The 19,897-nt window shown below is 40.9% G+C and overlaps 1 protein-coding gene and 1 pseudogene across 1 annotated transcript in view; one reads left to right on the top strand and one right to left on the bottom strand.

Annotated features, from left to right (window-relative positions):
* Positions 1 to 19,897, bottom strand: part of MRTFA (myocardin related transcription factor A) — a 221,309-nt gene that overhangs the window by 137,791 nt on the left and 63,621 nt on the right.
* Positions 11,800 to 12,626, top strand: LOC144331676 (cytochrome c oxidase subunit 6B1-like; annotated as a pseudogene).

Here is a 19,897-nt window from a genome sequence, read left to right as displayed (position 1 = left end):
AATCTAAACTTCAAAGAATTCTTTTCCATCTTGTCTATGATTTATTATGGTTTGAACCACATCTCTGTGTGTACTGGGAAAAAAACAACTGTTATACAGGATTAATCCATCTGGCTGAGTATTCTTTGTCATTGATTCTGAAACAGCATGTTTGCTTCTTTTAACAGCAGCCTTTCAGACTAAAAAAAGACTTCAATTTTATGACATTCAAGGACCCCTTGAAAACTAACCTCCTTATTCTAAAGGAAAATAGAACGGTATCAAAACTTCAGCCCTAGGACTTAGGAAAAATGGTTTCACATAGAGTAACAGGTTTCCAATAAACAGCTGTTAAATCATTATGGACAGTAAGAGTTCATACCTCTCATAAGAAAATTAAGAAATTCAACTGTAACAGTAACAACTCTGTATGCAGTAGATGGGCCACGCAAAAGTATTAACACAAAACAAGCATTGTAATAGTTGTTAACTGAACAGAGAGAGAAGCAAATGAAAGATACATAAAGACAATCTAGGAAACCACAATAGACATGTCTTGGGGGAAATTTGGATGACACAAGGAAGACTGCATGAAACATACAGAAATACTAAAAATAATGTTAGGAAGTCAAGGACAGGAAACATCAAGCCTCGTATCACTAAAATACTACAGCTAAACAGACACGCTAGAATCATGGTTTCATGTAAAAAGTTTTTAACTTAGCAAAACCCCATTATTTCAGACTTAACTGATATTTGTGATACTATAACTTGGTGTGAGATTAAATAAAATATTATGCTACTTGGCAGGGGCACAGTAATATAAAAGAGTGCCAGGTGGCCAGGTGCAGTGGCTCACTCCTATAATCCTAGCACTCTGGGAGGCTGAGGTGGGAGGATTGCTAGAGCCCAGGAGTTCCAGATCAGTCTGGGCAACATAGTAAGACCCTGCCTCTCTTAAAAAAAAGTTTTTTTTAAGTTTTTTAAAATTTTAAAAAGAAGGAAAAAAAGTGTAAAAGGTGAGTTTATTGTCTAAGAGCTCCCAAGGCAGGAGGAAAGGTGAATTTAATGTTACATATGTTTTTTATCACAATTATTTTTAGATGTCTTGGTAAAAAAAAAAAAAAAAAAAAAAAAATTCACTAAGTAAACTTACATTACTGAGCTTGAAAGAATAAAACCACATATGTTATTGTTTTATTTATTTATTTATTTTGAGACAAGGTTTCACTCCCGTCGCCCAGGCTGGAGTGCAGCGATGAGTTCTCGGCTCACTGCAACCTCCACCTCCCGGCCTCAAGCAATCCTCCTGCCTCAGTCTCCCGAGTAACTGGGAATACAGGCGTGCGTCACCAGGCCCGACTAATTTTTGTATTTTTAGTAGAGATGGGGTTTTGCCATGTTGCCCAGGCTGGTTTTAAACTCCTGGACTCAAGTGAGCCACCTGCCTTGGACTCACAAAGTGCTAGACGTGAGAGCTCACTGAGTCCAGCCTTTTCCTTTTCCTTTTTTTTTAAGGGACAGGGTCTCGCTCTGTTGCCCAGACGAGGGTGCACTGGCATGACCATAGCTCACTGCAACCTTTAATTCCTGGGCTCAAGTGATCCTCCCACATCAGCTCCACAAGTAGCTAGGACTACAGACACACCACCATGCCCAGCCTTTTTTTATTTTTCTTGCAGGAGGTTGGGGAGATACGAGGTTTTGCTATGTTGCCCAGGCTGGTCTCAAACTCCTGGCCTAAAGGAATCCTCCTACCTAAAGCTCCCAAAGTGCCGGGATTGCAGGAATGAGCCACTGTGCCTCACCAAAACCATATATTCTTTAAAATGAAGTAAATTATTTAATTTACTTTTCACTAATTCAGAACAAACTTCTTCCTATTTGAATTATTATTATTGCTGGAATTCAGAGATTGAGCGTTTACATGTGTTACTATTTCCAAGAGACAATAAAAATCCATCACAGGGTATCAATGTTTTTCTAATGAAGCATGAAGTTAACTTCATGAGTTTGTGATGCTGGTATGTATTTAGTGAACATAACCAGTATTTCTAGAAAATGATTTAAAGAAGCTTTGTAAAAAATGACCCCCAAAAGAAAGCCAACCCAAGTCCAAGTCCAATGCTAAGCATGAAGAGAAAATAAAGTTATTGTTTTTCTGTTTTTTTGGGTGTTTTTTTTTTTTTTTTTTTTTGAGACAGAGTCTCGCTCCATCACCCAGGCTGCAGAGGCACGATCTTGGCTCACTGCAACCTCTGCCTCCCAGGTTCAAGTGATTCTCCTGTCTCAGCCTCCCAAGTAGCTGGGATTACAGGCATGCAACACCACACCTAATTTTTGTGTTTTTAGTAGAGTTGGGTTTTTGCTATGTTGACCAGGCTGGTCTCAAACTCCTGACCTCAGGTGATCACCCGCCCCGGCCTCCCAAAATGCTAGGATTACAAGTGTGAGCCACTGTACCCAGCCAAGAAAGTTTGTGGGGGTTTTTTTGTTTGTTTTTTTGAGACGGAGTTTCGCTCTGTCGCCCAGGCTGGAGTGCAGTGGCACTATCGCGGCTTGCTGCAACCTCCGCCTCCTGGGTTCACACCATTCTCCTGCCTCAGCTTCCCAAGTAGCTGGGACTACAGGCGCCCACAACCACGCCCAGCTAATTTTTTTTTTTTCTGTATTTTTAGTAGAGACGGGGCTTCACCATGTTGGCCAGGGTGGTCTTGATCTCCTGACCTCATGATCCACCCGCCTAGGCCTCCCAAAGTGTTGGGATTACAGGTGTGAGCCACCGCGCCTGGCCAGAAAGTTTTAAAAATAATGTTTTACCCAGGCGTGATGGCTCACACCTGTAATCCCCAGCAGTTTGGGAGGCCAAGGTGGGCAGATCACTAGAGCCCAGGAGTTCAAGACAATCCTGGGCAACATGGCAAAACCCCGTCTCTACAAAACACACAAAAGTTAGTGGGGCATGGCAGTGTGAGCCTGCAGTCTCAGCTACTCCCAAGGCTGAGGTAAGATGATCAACTCAACCCCAGGGAGGTTGAGGATGCAGTAAGCTGTGGTCATGCCACTGCACTCCAGCCTGGGCAACAGAGCGAGATCCAACCCAGGGCAGGGCGGAAAGTGGAGATGTTTCTTAGAACACATACTTTTTTTTCTTTCATACAACGTGTTACTCTGCCATCCAACCTAGAGTGCAATGGAATGATCATAGCTCACTGCAGCCTTAAACTCGTGGGCTCAAGTGATCCTCCCAGGTAGCTAGAACTACAGGCGTGTGCCATCACACCTGACTATGTTTTCACATTTTTGTAGAGATGGGATCTCGTTATGTTGCCCAAGCTGGTCTCGAACTCCCGGCCTCAAGTGATCACCCTACACTGGCCTCGCAAAACGCTGGGATTACAAGCGTGAGCTACCTTGCCCAAGAGAACACATACATTTTTAATAGTTTAAAGAAAGGACTGTTTGATACTATATTATGATGCAAAAAGAAAATAGGAATATCAAATTCTATAGACCTGAACCCCATGATTGTGCCTACCACTACCCAGAACAAAAGAAATAAGCAATTGGAAAAACTGCTTTAGCAAGTGTTCGATTCAGAATAGTTTTGTAATTAAGTTCCATATTTACAAAATTATTAAGGGCTTAAAGAGATCACTTAAAATTTACACATATATCTACACACATACATACACACACACACACACACTTTACCAAATATTTTTATTGGGTAAATTATATAGTGTTATTTGTTAATTTAGGGATTTCAAAAGTTTCAGGATATAACCTTTAAAACACCAATATTAAACTATACTATGTAACAACAAAATCCTTCCATCAAGGTTATGAGGCAGGGAGTGGGGAAGAATACATAAAACAAGAGGGGCAGAATGTTGATAATGTTGAAGCTGGTTATTAGGTATTTAGAAATTCATTATGCTATTATCTCTGTATTTGTACATGTTTGATAACATTCTCCTAATGTTTTTTAAAAAATAAGATTCTTCCACAGAACGATGGGAAGGCTTAGAGAGACATAGCAAGGTTTCCTTAACCTTGAGATTAGGAAATAGACCAGAAGTCATATATAAGCACTGACAAAAGACTAATTTGGCATAAAATATACACACTGGATTTATTTCTCTAACAAACACACTACTCTCTATTCATTTTGAAAGAGCCCACAGGATAAAATCTCGTAAACTATGATAATCTAGAGACAAGACCCAAAAATGCTGAGGTATGGCCATCGTAATTAAGTCCCGTTTAACAATTCCTGAATACTCCTATAATTTTATTTACTGTAAAACTTGCATCATTTTTTAGAGTTGTAATTTATAACTCTACTGAGCCTAAGATCACACTTTCTTTTTTATCAAAGGATCAGTAACTCCAGTTTCTGGGCTGCTGATTCACATATGATCAATAGCAGCCAGAACAAAAACAACATGGGGGCAGGGTCATCTCCCACAACCCATCTGTTTCCTTATTTTGCTGGCCTGATTATGCCTCATCTTTTCTCCGCCCTACTTGCTTTAGGGCTGCATGTCTTCTGCCTGTACAGAACAACATATGTACCTAGAAGCAGCAGCATGAAATGTGTTAGAAGAATGGAAGAACGTAGACAGCTACTGACAACTCTAAAACGTAAGCACTAGCACGATTCTTTATCATGACCCATGACGAAAAGGTGGTTCTATGCAACCAAATGGTATGGTTCTTCTGAAAAATTTTTTTAAATAATTGGTATAAAAATTGTTTTCAACCAATTAATGAACTTTCTTTAGCTGGACATATTTTTACTTTAATTTTCACTGATTTATTTTCAATGTAGTAAACCTAATCTTGAAAACTCTTACTGTCTAAGCAGGTATGTAGGGGTGGAGGTGGGTGTGGGTGGGTAGGGGTGGAGGTGGGTGTGGGTGGGTATGGGTGTCTGTGTGTGTGTGTAAAATCTGGCATGAAGGAATTCAAATAAACTGAACAAGTGTTTCCTGACAGCTTACTATATATGTAGTAGGTACTGCCCTACGTCCTACAGTAGAAGATGAGGAAAACAGTCAGGCATGGTGATGCATGCCTGTAGTCCCAGCTACTCGGGAGGCTGAGGCCTGCTCGAATCCAGGAGGTGGAGGTCGCAGTGAGTCAAGACTGTGCCACTGCACTACAGCCTGGATGACAGAGTGAAACTATATCTCAAAAAAAAAAAAAAAAGTTACTGTATAGCAGATGAAGCCTAGTCACCTGCTGAAACTAAGAGATGACACTTAACACTGTATGGATCCAGGTTAACACCATATGGAGCAGGCAGAAGAATCCCTAAGCTAAGCCCTGTCCAAAATCCTCACCACAAAATTGTGATATGTAATAAATGGCATGAGATTTCTCAACAGCAGAAAAGAAAGAAAGAGGAGAAAAGAAGGAGAAAGAAAAAGGGAAGGGAAGGGAAGGGAAGGAAAGGGAAGGGAAGGGAAGGGGAAGGGGAAGGGGAAGGGAAGGGGAAGGGAAGGGAAGAGGGAGGGGAAGGGAAGGAGGGGAAGGGGGGAAGGGGGAGGGGAAGGGGGGAAGGGGGAGAAGAAGGGGGAAGGGGGAGGGGAAGGGAAGGAAGGGAAGCGGGGAAGAGGGAGAAGGAAGGGAAGGAGGGGAAGCAGGGGAAGGAGGGGACAGGAGGAAGGGGGGAAGGAGGGGAAGGTGGAAGGGGGAAGGGGGAAGTGGGGAAGGGAGGGAGGGAAACATGGGAGTGAATAATAGAAAAAACTTAAATGGTCGTCTAAAAGTAGCAAGATGCGGGGTAGACTTCTAGGTATCTATAGCGTTCTCAACGAATTGGGTAACCAAGGTGATAAATACCCTTTGGTAACATCCAATGGTGACAAATAGCCAAAGGCAAAAAATAATTTATGGCCAGTCCATAAATTATTTGGCCTTTGCTCACTTCAGCTCCTCTTGATGGTTCTACAGGGAATCAGTCATTCGACTATTTCCTCTTCCCCCAACAAAAAGGATAACAGTAACAATATAACACTGTCTCTTCAATTACAACAGTACAGGCCCCTTCACTACTTGCTTCATTTCTCACCATTCCCCTTTATTTACACTCTAATTACTGGTACCAGTTATGCGGCTCTTTACTGTGACTGCCAAGAATTGCCTCTTCTTCTCCACCCTATCTCCTTCTCTCTGTTATCCATCCCCTTCCAATGGGCTAGGCTTCCACAACATCCCAAGATTGCTTTTATCACTGCTTACTTTTACCATTATCATGGATTGATCTCCCAGTAGATGGTAAATTCTTTGAAAGAAACTCCATTCTACTGGTTTTTTGTCTCAAGTACCCAGACACAATACTTGAAATTTAAAAAGAACTTATAAATATTTGCTAATTTACTATGTATATTAACCTTACAGCAAACACATCATATATACAAAGTCGGCACAGGTACAGAAAAAAAAAGGAAAGAGGGTTCCGTCACAGGTATAAATACACGGAAGATCAGAAAAAGCTTCCAGAGTGGGCCAGGTGTGGTAGCTCACACCTGTAATTCCAGCGCTTTGGGAAGCCAAGCGGGGAGGATCCCTTGAGCCCAGTAGATCAAGACCAACCTGATTAACAAAATTCAATACCCACTACATGCCAGGTGCTGCCTGGGTATTGAGAATTACAGTAAATAAAACAAAGTTCTTGCCCTCAGGGAGCTTATATTCCTCCAGGAGACATAACTGCATGAACAAAGTCATAGATGTGAGAAAATGTGAAGTATGTTCTAAAAGGGCAATACGGTTTGGCCAATCACATGGTTCAAGTACAAGGAAATTAATATAGCAGTGGAGAAATCACGTCGTTCCAGTACAAGGAAATTAATATGGCAGTTGAGTTAGACTGCATTGGAAAAAAGAAATATGAGGTTGCGGGGGGAGGTTACAAATCTACTTCATTAGGCAAAGTATAATGTGTTGATATCCTGAATTGGGGTAGTTAAATAGAAAGAAAGGTACCTGGCACAGACAGGAACTCAAATTTTTGTCGAATTAATACTGAATGAATGAGGACAGGATTTATATAAGATAGAATGTGTTTCTGTTTGATTGTTAGGGAAGGAGGAGAGACAGATGTCAAAAATTACTGAAGGTTTTAAGCCAGGGCGGTCATGACAACAGTATTCTGCTAATAGAAATACAGAAAAGATGAGGAATTTTATCTGTGGAGATAATAAATCTGATTTTGCATGTTGGGTCGAGAGACCAAAGAACAATAATGGCAATGTCATTTGGGTTTCCATTAGGTACACGAGAAGGAAAACATGGGAACGAAGACAGAATGAGAAATGACAAAGATTACAAGAATAGGAAGAGAATGACAGAAGTAGGAAGAGTTTGAGAAAGAGGAAAGAGGTTGAGTTACAGATATAAAGAAATAATAATACTGCTTTCAAACCTGACTTAGTTGATAATTCATAAATTCCTAGTCTCAGATCACCTACTCTGGATCTTGGACCATCCCTGTGACTCCTAAAATTGTCAAATACCACTGAGTATCTAATTGCATATCGGCACTTTCTACTTACATTATTTTAGAAGAAGCTCAATAATGCTGTAACTTTATTTATTTATTTTTTTTTTTTTAATTTTTTTTTTTTTTTTTTTTTTTTTGAGACGGAGCCTTGCACTGTCACCCAGGCTTGAGTGCAGTGCTGCGATCTCGGCTCACTGCAACCTCCGCCTCCCGGGTTCAAGCAATTCTCCTGCCTCAGCCTTCCAAATAGGTGAGACTATAAGCGCATGCTGCCACATCCAGCTAATTTTTTTTATTTTAGTAGACACGGGATTTCACCACGTTGCCCAGGCTGGTCTCAAACTCCTGAGTTCAGGCAATCCACCCACCTCGGCCTCCCAAAGTGCTAGGATTACAGGTGTGAGCCACCCCACCCGGCAAAAGCTCTAACTTTATAATGCTGAGGGGCAATCAGTTGTCCTCAAATTTAAAGACACAAGTAAGCTCATGGGCTTATGTATAGGGACATGAACTAACCAGCTAGAAAAAAACAGAAATTTTAAAAAAGAAAACAGAAAAAAAGTAAAATACGTATTTTATACCATGGCTCAACCCCTTTTTATTGACTACTTCTCTACACCATTCCCCACAAGCCCCTACCATGTGTGTTAGGTACACATGTGAACATCTTCCCTTAACTGAACAACATAAATTGCCTTTCAGTCTTATGGAACTCAAGAAGACCTCCTGGGGTAGGCTGGATGCAGGGGCGCACGCCTGTAATCCCAGCACTTTGGGAGGCCAAGGTGGGTGTACCACTTAAGTCAGGAGTTCAAGACCAGCCTAGCCAATATAGTGAAACCCCGTCTCTACTAAAAATACAAACATTAGCTGGGCGTGGTGGCGCACACCTGTACTCTCAGTTACTCGGGGGGCTGAGGTAAGAAGTTCACTTGGGCCCAGGAGGCAGAGACTGCAGTGAGCCAAGATCGCACCACTGCATTCCAGCCTGGGCAACAGAGCAAGACTCGATCCCCCCTCAAAAAATAAAATAAATAAATAAATAAGACCTTCTGGGGTAGACCTGATTTTCATTAATTCACTTAACAAATGCATAGTGATCAGGCACTGTTGTAGGTACTGGGAGTACAACAGACAGAAAATATTCCCACTTTCGTGAGCCTACATTAAGTGGGAGAGACATAAAAATGAAAATAAATATACAATAAAAAGTTTTCAGATAACAATAAGCATTATGTGCCTGGGGGCTAATTCAGATTAAATGACCAAAAAAGGTCTCATTGAGGAAGTGATATCTGAATGAGACTTGTATAGCCAACCCTTATTATAAATGAGGCACTGTATGTGTATGCATTCAATTTTCACAACACTAAGATGTATATTTACCTATATCATCCATAATTTTTTACAGTTGAGGAAACTGAGACACTGAGAGGTTAAATACTTGATCCTGGGCAGTCAAGCTTCAGAATTCATGCCTCTATGACTCTGCCTGAACTTGACAAGAAACAGCCAGCCACATAGAGGGAACAGCATATGGAAGTTAAAAGGCCATGAGGCAGGAATGAGCTTGGCATCTTGAAGGAACTAAATGACTGGCATGGCCCAAGAGGAATGGACATAAGTATATTCTATAAACAACTAGATGCCGCTGGGAGGTTTTACACAATGGAGAGATATGATCTATCTTTTTAAATAATCATTTTGAGGACTGGGCATGGTGGCTCATGCCTGTAATCCAAGCACTTTGGGAGGCCAAGGCTGGTGGATCACTTGAGGCTAGGAGTTTGAGACCAGCCTGGCCAACATGGTAAAACCCCATCTCTAGTAAAAATACAAACAATTAGCCAAGCGTGGGGGTGAGTGCCTGCAATCCCAGCTACTAAGGACACTGAGGCAGGAGAATCACTTGAACCCGGGAAGCGGAGGATGCAGTGAGCCGAGATCACGCTACTGCACTCCAGCTGGGGCAACAGAGCAAGACTCCGTCTCAAAAAATAAATAAATAAAAATAAATAAATAATCATTTTGGCAGGTGTGTAGAGAAAGAATGACAAGGGAGCTGTTCACCTTAGCCTGCCACCTGACTCTGAATCTGGTATAATTTACCATTCTGCCTGGCCCCCTAATAAAAATGTAATAATGTTGTTTTGACCTGTGTCTTAATGTATCACTGAGTTCAGTGATGCGACCTTGAGTAAGTTACTCTGAATAAACATTTGTTATTATTATCCGTCCTATTACCATGAAGGGTCTTATAAGAAGGTACTCTGAAAAGTAGAGAGATTAACTACAAGGTAATATTTTCTTGCAAACATTTAACAGAAATTTGACAATTTGCCTTAAACTCCTCCCCCACCTCCAAAAAGGCTGCTTGAAAATTAAAGCACTATTTTGACAAGATGACTTCATTACATTCCTTGAACTTTACTCATGCCCACAAACACTACAGGTATGCTTTCCTTATGATTCTCAATCCTTTTTCTATGGTGTTCAAATGTGTTCCAATTTTTAAGGTGGAATTCTATTTGTCTTCTAGAGAGTTCTTCTCTAAAAGGCTGAGTGATGGATATTTAAAAGTCCACATGCTATGTATAAGAGACCTGGATAAATTTAAATATGATCAACTGCGCATATTTTGTGTATTCACCTACAAAATTATGTAATCTGTTATGAGACAATTTTCAAGTTAGGAATTCTTCAGTCAATTCTACTCTTACACCAAAACTCCATGCAAAAATCAGCCTAGGCAACCTGAAATGTTGCCAGGCCACAGAAAACTTGCCACAGTAAGAAAATCTGCCACACAGAAAATCTACAATAATAATTCTGTTCAGGTATGAATAATATAAAAAAGTCTATTTTTGAAAATATTAACTTTGGAATGAAAAACTTGTTGAGACAAACCTCACCTAGCATAAAGACAGGCAGTAGTTTGGGGGAAAGGAAGACATTTATAGTATTGTGCTTTGTTTTCACATGACAATGGGGCATTTGAAGAAAAGCCCTATTTTCCAGTGCCAGAAGCCTCATATCCTTAGGTTTCTCAATGACATCCTCTCTGGATAGATCAAGAATATGCTCCTACTTTATAAAAGGAACCATGAATATTTTCCTAAATTCTTGAGCAAATATTTTTAAAATACTGCAAAATATCTTGCCATAAAAAAAGAACCTGTCACAGTAACAGTATCCAAATACAACAACACACACTCAGAGGAAAGTGTATATTCAAGGTTGAAGTGTGTCTGTGGGTCAAGAAGAGGTCAAGCCTAAAGCTTCTAAGCAGCTATCGGAGCCACAATGAGGAACTCTCAAGACAATGCACACACTGATGACAGCACTGCAGAACCAGTGAAAACAGGCCATCGACAGCATGTTCATGAATTATTCTTCCAATTACACTTTAATTATAAAAACTAGCTTATTAATTAATCTAGTCTGGTAAGATCAGTTACCATACAAAAGCAATGGCTCTTCAAGTTACCTTCATGGAATATGGTATAGAGTTTGTGTCAAAAATGCATTTTCACTTCCTGTGGTTACTGAAGACTTTGATCAGGGCAGAACCTCTGGAAATACAATGAACCTTGACAATTTAAATAAAAACAGCTCTTCAGTCATGGCTCATTATTCTTCCTTTCACAGCCTCTTGCTTCAAACAGTATTACTCTTAACCAATTAATATTCTGTAAAAGGTGCTGAGAATTTTTGATGGAATAAAATACAACAGATATTTTAACACCATTTTAAGCTCAGCACAATTATATTTAAAGCTTTAAAACAAAGAAGGAAGAAAGAGTATAGGCAAACACATCCATTTTCCAAACAAAGTAAATAATACAACTAAAGTGTTCTCTACATCACTACAGGAGTTTACACATTACAACTACATCTAAGGGCAATTATTGTAAATTTATAAAGCACTAAGAAACACAGCAGCACTAGTCAGCAGTGCTGTACATTTTGAAAGCATCTAATGTAGGCAGCAAGCAAGATGTGGATAGCAAAAAAGAAACAGTAAATGCACACCAGCATGAAAATCTTCAAATACCTTATGGGTAGCCTATTTAAAATAGAAAGGTTCTAAATTAATCAAGGAGAAAGGAAGAATACCAGTGATCCATATTAAAAGGTAATAATGGATTACATTATCACCTGAATGTAACTCAGATGTCACATATAACATGAAAAAAAGAATATAATAGGTAGAGAATTACAAGCCTTTAAAAATATCAGACTACCAATAAGAAGCAGAAAATAAGGTGGGTACAATGGTACACCAGTAGTCCCACCAGGGACACTGAGGCAGGAGGATCATGTGAGCTCAGGAGTTTGAGGCTGCAATGAGCTATGATCACGCCACTAACTCTCCAGCCTGAGACCCTGTCTCTGAAAAAAGAAGACAGCAGAGAGTAGCCACTGAGCTGAGAACTGCACCATGGTAGAAGACATCAAGACCAAAATAAAGAACTACAGGACTGCCCCTTTTGACAGCCGCTTCCCCAACCAGAACCAGACCAGGAATGGCTGGCAGAAACACCTGGACTTCCACCCCTTCAAGAAGGCAACGACTGCTACAGGGGGTAATGGATGGCCGGGTGCAGTGGCTCATGCCTGTAATCCCAGTACTTTGGGAAGCCGAAGCAGGCGGATTACTTAAGGTCAGGAGTTTGAGACCACCCTGGCCAACATGTTGAAACCCTGTCTCTACTAAAAATACAAAAATTAGTCGGGCATGATGGCAGCTGCCTGTAATCTCAGCTACTTGGGAGAATGAAGCACTTGAAACTGGGAGACAGAGGTTGCCGTGAGCTGAGATTGCACCACTGCAGTCCAGCCTGGGTGACAGGGCAAGACTCCATCATTCATACATACATACATATATACATACGTACAAACAAGGGGGTGATGTCTCTGTTTGTGAATGGTACCAGCATGGGTACAAGTCTCTCTGCCCTATATCCTGGGTCTCAGCCTGGGATGACCATGGGCAGAAGGTACATTTCTTGGGAAGATCTGAACTGGCTCCATCCCACCTCTGTCCTTCTCCCAGGATGGTAAAGAAGAACCTGGGTATATGGTAATCCCTACCCTGGGACGCTGAATCAAGTCTTTTTTTTTTTTTTTTTTTTTTTTTGAGACGGAGTCTCGCTCTGTCGCACAGGCTGGAGTGCAGTGGCGCAATCTCAGCTCACTGCAAGCTCCGCCTCCTGGGTTTACGCCATTCTCCTGCCTCAGCCTCCCGAGTAGCTGGGACTACAGGCGCCCGCCACCTCGCCCAGTTAGTTTTTTGTATTTTTTAGTAGAGATGGGGTTTCACCGTGTTAGCCAGGATGGTCTCGATCTTCTGACCTCGTGATCCGCCTGTCTCGGCCTCCCAAAGTGCTGGGATTACAGGCTTGAGCCACCGCACCCGGCCTGAATCAAGTCTTAATAATAAAAATTCACTGGAAAAGTGAGAGGGGCGGGGAAGAAAACAGCAGCAGCAGGGAGTAAAAGAACCTCACTTAGATCATTGTGACAGGCCTGGGAGGTTGTTGCCCAATATCCTCTCTCATTCCTTCTTCCCAGTAAAAGAATACGTAAGTTTTAGCTAAATGCATATCAGAGGGAAGACTATGTTTTCCAGCTTCCCTTGCAGCTAGGTGGGGGTCTTGTGACTAGTTCAAGACAAAGGACACGAATAAAAGTATTAGGCGTGATTTCTAGGAAATGTCCTTATAAGAATTGGGTACATTATTCTTTAGGCACTTCTCTCTCCTCCTGGCTGGAAATGTATATGAGATGGTTGGAGTACAAGCTGCAAACTTAAGACTATGAGGAAGAGGCCACATGTTGAGAATAGCAAGGCAACAAATACAGAAAAAAACTAGTTCTCTGATATTGCAGAGCACCACACTACTCCTAGGCTATTTGTGGACTTCTTTATACAAGACAAAAAAATAGGCTTATATCATTTTTAAAGCCAGCGTTATTTTACTTTTTTTGGTCATAAATCATGGAACATAACCCTAACAAAGAATGCAGAGCTGGGAGTAGTGGCTGAAATCTGTAATCCTAGCATTCTGGGAGGCCGACATGGGTGAATTGCTTGAGCCCAGGAGTTTGAAACCAGCCTGGGAAACACAGTGAATTCCCGTCTCTACAAAAAAAAAAAAAGAAAGAAAGAAATTAGCTGAGCATGGTGGTGTGTGCCTGTTAGTCCCAGCTACTCAGGAGGCTGAGGCAGGAGGATCACCTGAGCCCAGGAAGGTTGAGGTTGCAGTAAGTCTTGACTATGTCACTGCACAGCCTGGGCGACAGGAGACCCTCTCTCAAAGAAAAGAAAAGAATGAAGTTAGACTCCCTACCTCACACCCATATACAAACATTATCTCAGAATGGATCAACAATCTAAACGTAAAAGATGAAAATGTAAAACTCTTACAAGAAAATACAGGTATAATCTTCACGACCTTCAATTAGGCAATGGTTTCCTAAATAAAACGAAGCACATGCAACCAAAGGAAAAAGCCAGATAAACAAGAGGCCAGGTATTTCTGTCAAAATTTTAAAGTTTTGTGCATCAAAGGATAATATCAAGAGGTGAAAAAGAAAACCCATAGATGGAAAAAAGTATTTACAAATCATATTAACTGATAAGTGATTAATATCCAGAATATATAAAGAAAGAACTCTTACAATTCAACCACAAAAAGGCAACCCAATTTTAAAACGGGCAATGGATTTGAATATACATTTCTCCAAAGACAGTATAAAAATGGACAATATAATCCCAGCAGTATGGGAGGCCGAGGCAGGGGATCACAAGGTCAGGAGATCGAGACCATCCTGGCTAACATGGTGAAACCCCATCTCTACCAATAGTACAAAAAAAAAAAAAAAATTAGCCAGGCGTGGTGGCGGGCCTCTGTAGTCCCAGCTACTCAAGAGGCTGAAGCAGAAAAATAGCATGAACCCTGGAGGTGGAGGAGGTGGAGCTTGCAGTGAGCCGAGATCACACCACTGCACTCCAGCCTGGGCGACAGAACAAGACTCTGTCAAAAAAAAAACAAAAAACAAAAAACAAAAAAAGAAGGACAATAAGCACATCAAAAGACGCTCAACATCACTAGTCATTAGAACATAACAACAACAAAAAAAAGAACACAGTGACATAGCACTTCATACCCAGTAGGACTGGTAAAAACAAAAAGTCAGATTATAACAAGTGTTGACAAAGATATGGAGAAACTGGAGCTCACATATTATATGATTCCATTCATATAAAGTCTAGAATTAGGACACATACAGAAAAATAAAGTAGATTAGTAATTCTTTGGTTCAGGAGGAACAGGGAGATAGCAGGGTAAAAGTTAAATGGTTCAGATTCTCTCTCAGGTGATAAAAATGTTTTAAAATAAACTGTGGCAATGATTGTATGTATCTGTGAATATACTAAAAACCATCAAATTGTACACTTTGCCAGGTGCAGAGGTGCACATCTGTAGTCCCAGGTACTTGAAAGGTTGAGGTCTGAGAATCAAGAGAGCTCGGGAGTTCAAGGCTACAGTGTGCTATAATCATGCCTATGAAGAGCACTGTAATCCAGCCTGGGCAACACAGTGAGATCCTATCTCTTTAAAAAAAAAAAAAAACATCCATATGGAATAACTGGGTAGTCTGTGAATTTTATCTCAATAAAGATGTTTGTTTTAAAAAAGGAAATGAGTAGTTACATTTGTGTATTACTCCGTTTTCATGCTGCTGATAAAAAGACATACCTGAGACTGGGAAGAAAAGAGGTTTAATGGACTCACAGTTCCACATGGCTGGGGAGACCTCACAATCACAGCAGAAGGCAAGGAGAAGCAAGTCGCATCTTACATGGATGGCAGCAGGCAAAGAGAGAGCTTGTGCAGGGAAACTCCCGTTTCTAAAACCATCAGATCTCGTGAGACTGATTCATTACCACGAGAATAGCGCAGGAAAGACCCACTGCCCCTGTAATTCTCCCACCGGGTTTCTCCCACAACACGTGGAATTGTAGGAGTTACGATTCAAGATGAGACTTGGGTGGGGACACAGCCAAACCATATCAACTTACTATAACATGGATATGCCCTGAAGGCACTATGCTAACTGAAAGAAGCTAGACACAAAAGACGACATACTGTATTATCCAATTTATATGAAATGTCCAGAATAGGTAAATTCACAGAGACAGAAAGTAGATTAGTGGTCACCTGGTGTTAGGGAGAGAAAGAAAAGGGAGAGGGAAGGAGTACGAAGTTTCTTTTTGGGATGATGAAAATGTTCTGGAATTGGACAGTGGTGGCAGTTGCATAATCTTGTGAAAATATTGGAAACCACTGAATTGTATTTTTGGTTTTTGTTTTGTTTTGTTTTGCTTTGTTTTTGGGGACTGAGTCTTGCTCTGTCACCCAGGCTGGAGTGCGGTGGCGCGATCTCAGTTCACTGCAACCTCTGCCTCCTGGGTTCAAGCGATTCTCCTGCCACAGCCTCCCAAGTAGCTGGTACTACAGGTGCGTGCCACCACACCTGGCTAATTTTTGTATTTTTAGTAGAGACAGTGTTTTACCATGTTGGCCAGGCTGGTCTCAAACTCTTGACCTTGAATGATCTGCCTGCCTTAGCCTCCCAAAGTGCTGGGATTACAGGCATGAACGACCGCACCTGGCTGAATTATGTACTTCTGAAAGGTGAATTTTATAATATGTGATTTATATCTCAATTTTTAAAAACGAGAGCCAGGTATAGAATCCCATGCCTGTAATCCCAGCACTTTCGGAGGCCAAGGCAGGAGAATCACTTGAGCCCAGGAACTCAAGACCAGACTGGGTAACAGAAGCCCTGTGTCTTTTTAAAAAAAAAAAAAAGATAATCAGTAGAAGATCCAGATGTAATAAATATTTTGGCTGGGTGTGATGGCTCATGCCTGTAATCCCAAACTTTGGGAGGCTGAGGCAGGAGGATCACTTGAAGTCAGGAGTTTGAGACCATCTTGGGCAACATAGGAAGACTCCATCTCTATTATTTAAAAATAGTAATATTTTTACTACTGCATCAAGGTTTTGTTTTTTTTTAATAGAAATGGGAGTCTCACTATGTTGCCCAGGCTGGTCTTGAATTCATGGGCTCAAACCATCCTCCTGCCTTGGCCTCCCAAAATCCTGGGATTACACGGATAAGCCACTATGCCAGGTCTCCGCATCAAGGACATCCGTAAGTGAAACTATTCTTTTTCTTTTCCTGTGAGTGCATGGTGGTAAAAACAAACAAACAAACAATGACCATGATATAGTCTGGTGCTAAGGTGCCAGCAGTCTTACCCATCATTGCTTTTGCATCATCAGTGAAAAAAGTAATAACATTTTAGCATTATCATAAAAACAGTTAGCCCTCTGTAGCCACTGGTTCTGCTTCTGTGTATTCAACCAACCATGGATTGAAAACATTCATGAAAAAAGTGAATGGCTGCATCTATACTGAACATTTACAGACTTTTTTTCTTACCATTATTCCCCAAACAATACAGTGTAACAACTACAGCATTACACTGTATTAGTTACCGTTATTATTTCCTTTTTTTTTTTTTTTTTTTGAGATGGAGTCTTGCTCTGTCACAGAGGCTGGAGTGCAGTGGTGTGATCTCGGTTCACTGCAACCTCCACCTCCCAGTTTCAAGCGATTCTCGTGTCTCAGTCTCCTAAGTAGCTGGGAGTACAGGCATGCCCCACCACGCCGGCTAATTTTTGTACTTTTTGGTAGAGATGGGGTTTCACCATGTTGTCCAGGCTGGTCTCCAACACCTGGCCTCAAGAGATCCACCCACCTCAGCCTCCCAAAGTGCTGGGATTATAGACGTGAGCCAACACACCTGGCTTGTATTAGTTATTATAAGTAATCTAGAGATGATTTGAAGTATATGGGAGGATGTGTGTAAGTTATATGCAAATACTACACCTTTTTATATAAGGGACTTCAGCATCCATGGATTTTGGTATCCAGAGCGGGGGCCCTGGAACCAATCCTCCATGAAAACTGATGCACAACTATAGTTGTGAACTTATGACAACCAAAAGTGAATCAGGGACCACCAGCAGTCCATCTGCAGACTCCACTTTGTGAACTCCTGGACCAGACTATAAACTAGAAACAGAAACCCAATTTGTATTTACCCATGAGGCAGTATTGTGTGTTAGAAAAGTAGCATGGGCTTAGGTTCAAATTCCAGAACTGCCATTTAGGTGATGAGAGCTTAACTCCTCCATGCCTAAGCTTCCTGTAGTATAAAATGAGGATCGTACCTACTAACAAAGTTACTATATGGACTAAATGAGATGAAGATCTAAAGTAACCTAAGACTATCTGAAATTTAACAGCTGTTCAATAAATGTTAACTCCCTTCCCTGTTTTGTTCTCAACCAGCTTGTTCAGCCCCTTGCACATAGAAGATGCTCAACTACTCAGTAAATATTCGTAGAATTTAATTAGTACCCCACGGAGATCTATATAAGTCAAAGTTCTAAGATAAAATATAAACGCTAGATTTAGATATAAAATATTGAGATATGCTCAGGTGTTTCTCAGAAAAATATTATAATCGATTAAATTTAAAATTAAAAAAGGATCTTTTATAAAATGAGTCAAATATTTAAAAACTTATTTGCTTTCCAGGTGAGTAGTAGTACATAGTGAAATGGTATGTTAAATGACACAATGTTCCTCATCTTTGAATCAAAAAGCTTTCACAACCTGCATATCTCTATAGCTCAACTATTTGAAATTCAGGTGATATAAACAATCCATGGTGACTTTTCTTCAGCCAATATGGTGATGAACAGCACCATTATTTTAGTCAAAGCATCTGATTTTACAAGCCAACATCATCACTTACTACCAGGGTGTATGACCATAGGTTGTTAGGTTGATGCAAAAGTAACTGTGGTTTTTCACTTTCAATAGCAAAACTGCAATTACTTTTGCACCAACCTAATATTTATCCCGATGAGTATAACAACTCTCATGAGTTAACTGTGAGGACTGAGTGACATACTACCAAAGAAGCACTAACAATGCTAAGACAGTACGAGCTCAACAAACACTAAGCATTTTTTTCTAATTTAAATATACTCAACTGATATTTTTGTAGCATTCTTACATAGCATCTTGGCAACATGTACAGATATAATTTTTTTTTTTGAGATGGAGTCTTGTTCTGTCTCCCAGGCTGGAGTAAGTGGAACAATCTCGGCTCACTACAACCCCTACCCGCTGGGTTCAAGCGATTCTCCTGCCTCAGCCTCCCAAGTAGCTGGGATTACAGGTGCGTGCCACCACACTCAGCTAATTTTTCAAATTTTAGTAGAGATGGGGTTTTGCCATGTTGGCCAGGCTGGTCTCAAACTCCTGACCTCAGGTGATCCACCTGCCTTGGCCTCCCAAAGTGCTGGGATTACAGGCACGAGCCACCATGCCCAGGCTATAGATGCAATTATTTTTAAGTTATTCATCTCAGTATATAGATGTAATTATTTTAAGTTATTCATCTCAGTAACGTTTAGGTGAATGCTGATAATAACTCAGTAACTTTTAGGTGAATGCTGATAATCCTAGCATCTCCCTAAATTGTTCAATTTATACCATAAATTTACTTTTCCTACCTTTTAAAGGGATAATGCAAGGGATTCTAACTCATGGCATAAGTCTGGAATTTCTTAGATTACCCCTTTAGGAAGCAAAATTATGTTTCCAAGTTCAGACTTCGGCTTAAACTTCAAATTGTCCCAAAAATGGACTAAGGAAAATACACAAACTTTCTACACCAAAAGATCTCTACCTTCAATATGTTAAGTGTATCTTTAAAAATACAAAATAGCTACTAGGAAAAACCTACAATATAATGTATAACTAAAGTAGTTTGTTTTCTATCACCACTAAGATCATAATGAGGCCAGGCGTGGTGGCTCACGCCTGTAATCCCAACACTTTGAAAGGCCAAGGCAGAATGATGACCTGAGTCCAGGACTTCATAACCAGCCTGAACAACACAGTGAGACACCCAGCTCTACAAAATTTTAAAAATTAACTGGAGGCAAGGTGCAGTGGCTCATGCCTGTAATCCCAGCACTCTGCACTTTGGGAGGCTGAGATGGGAGGATAGCTTGAGCACAGGAGTTTGAAACCAGCCTGGGCAATATGGGGAGATCTCACCTGCACAAAAAATTTAAAAATTAGTCAGGCATTGTGGTGAGCACCTGTGGTCCCAGTTACTTGGGTTGCTGAGGTGGAAAGATCACTTGAGCCTGGGAGGTCAAGGCTGCAGTGAGCCATGATAGTGACACTGCACTCCTGCACTCCTGCCTGGGTAACAGAGTGAGACCATTGTCTTAAAAAAAA

Source organism: Macaca mulatta, chromosome 10 (genome assembly GCF_049350105.2).
Source record: "Macaca mulatta isolate MMU2019108-1 chromosome 10, T2T-MMU8v2.0, whole genome shotgun sequence".
Classification (NCBI taxonomy): domain Eukaryota; kingdom Metazoa; phylum Chordata; class Mammalia; order Primates; family Cercopithecidae; genus Macaca; species Macaca mulatta.
This window is presented reverse-complemented; position numbering and strand designations above follow the sequence as displayed.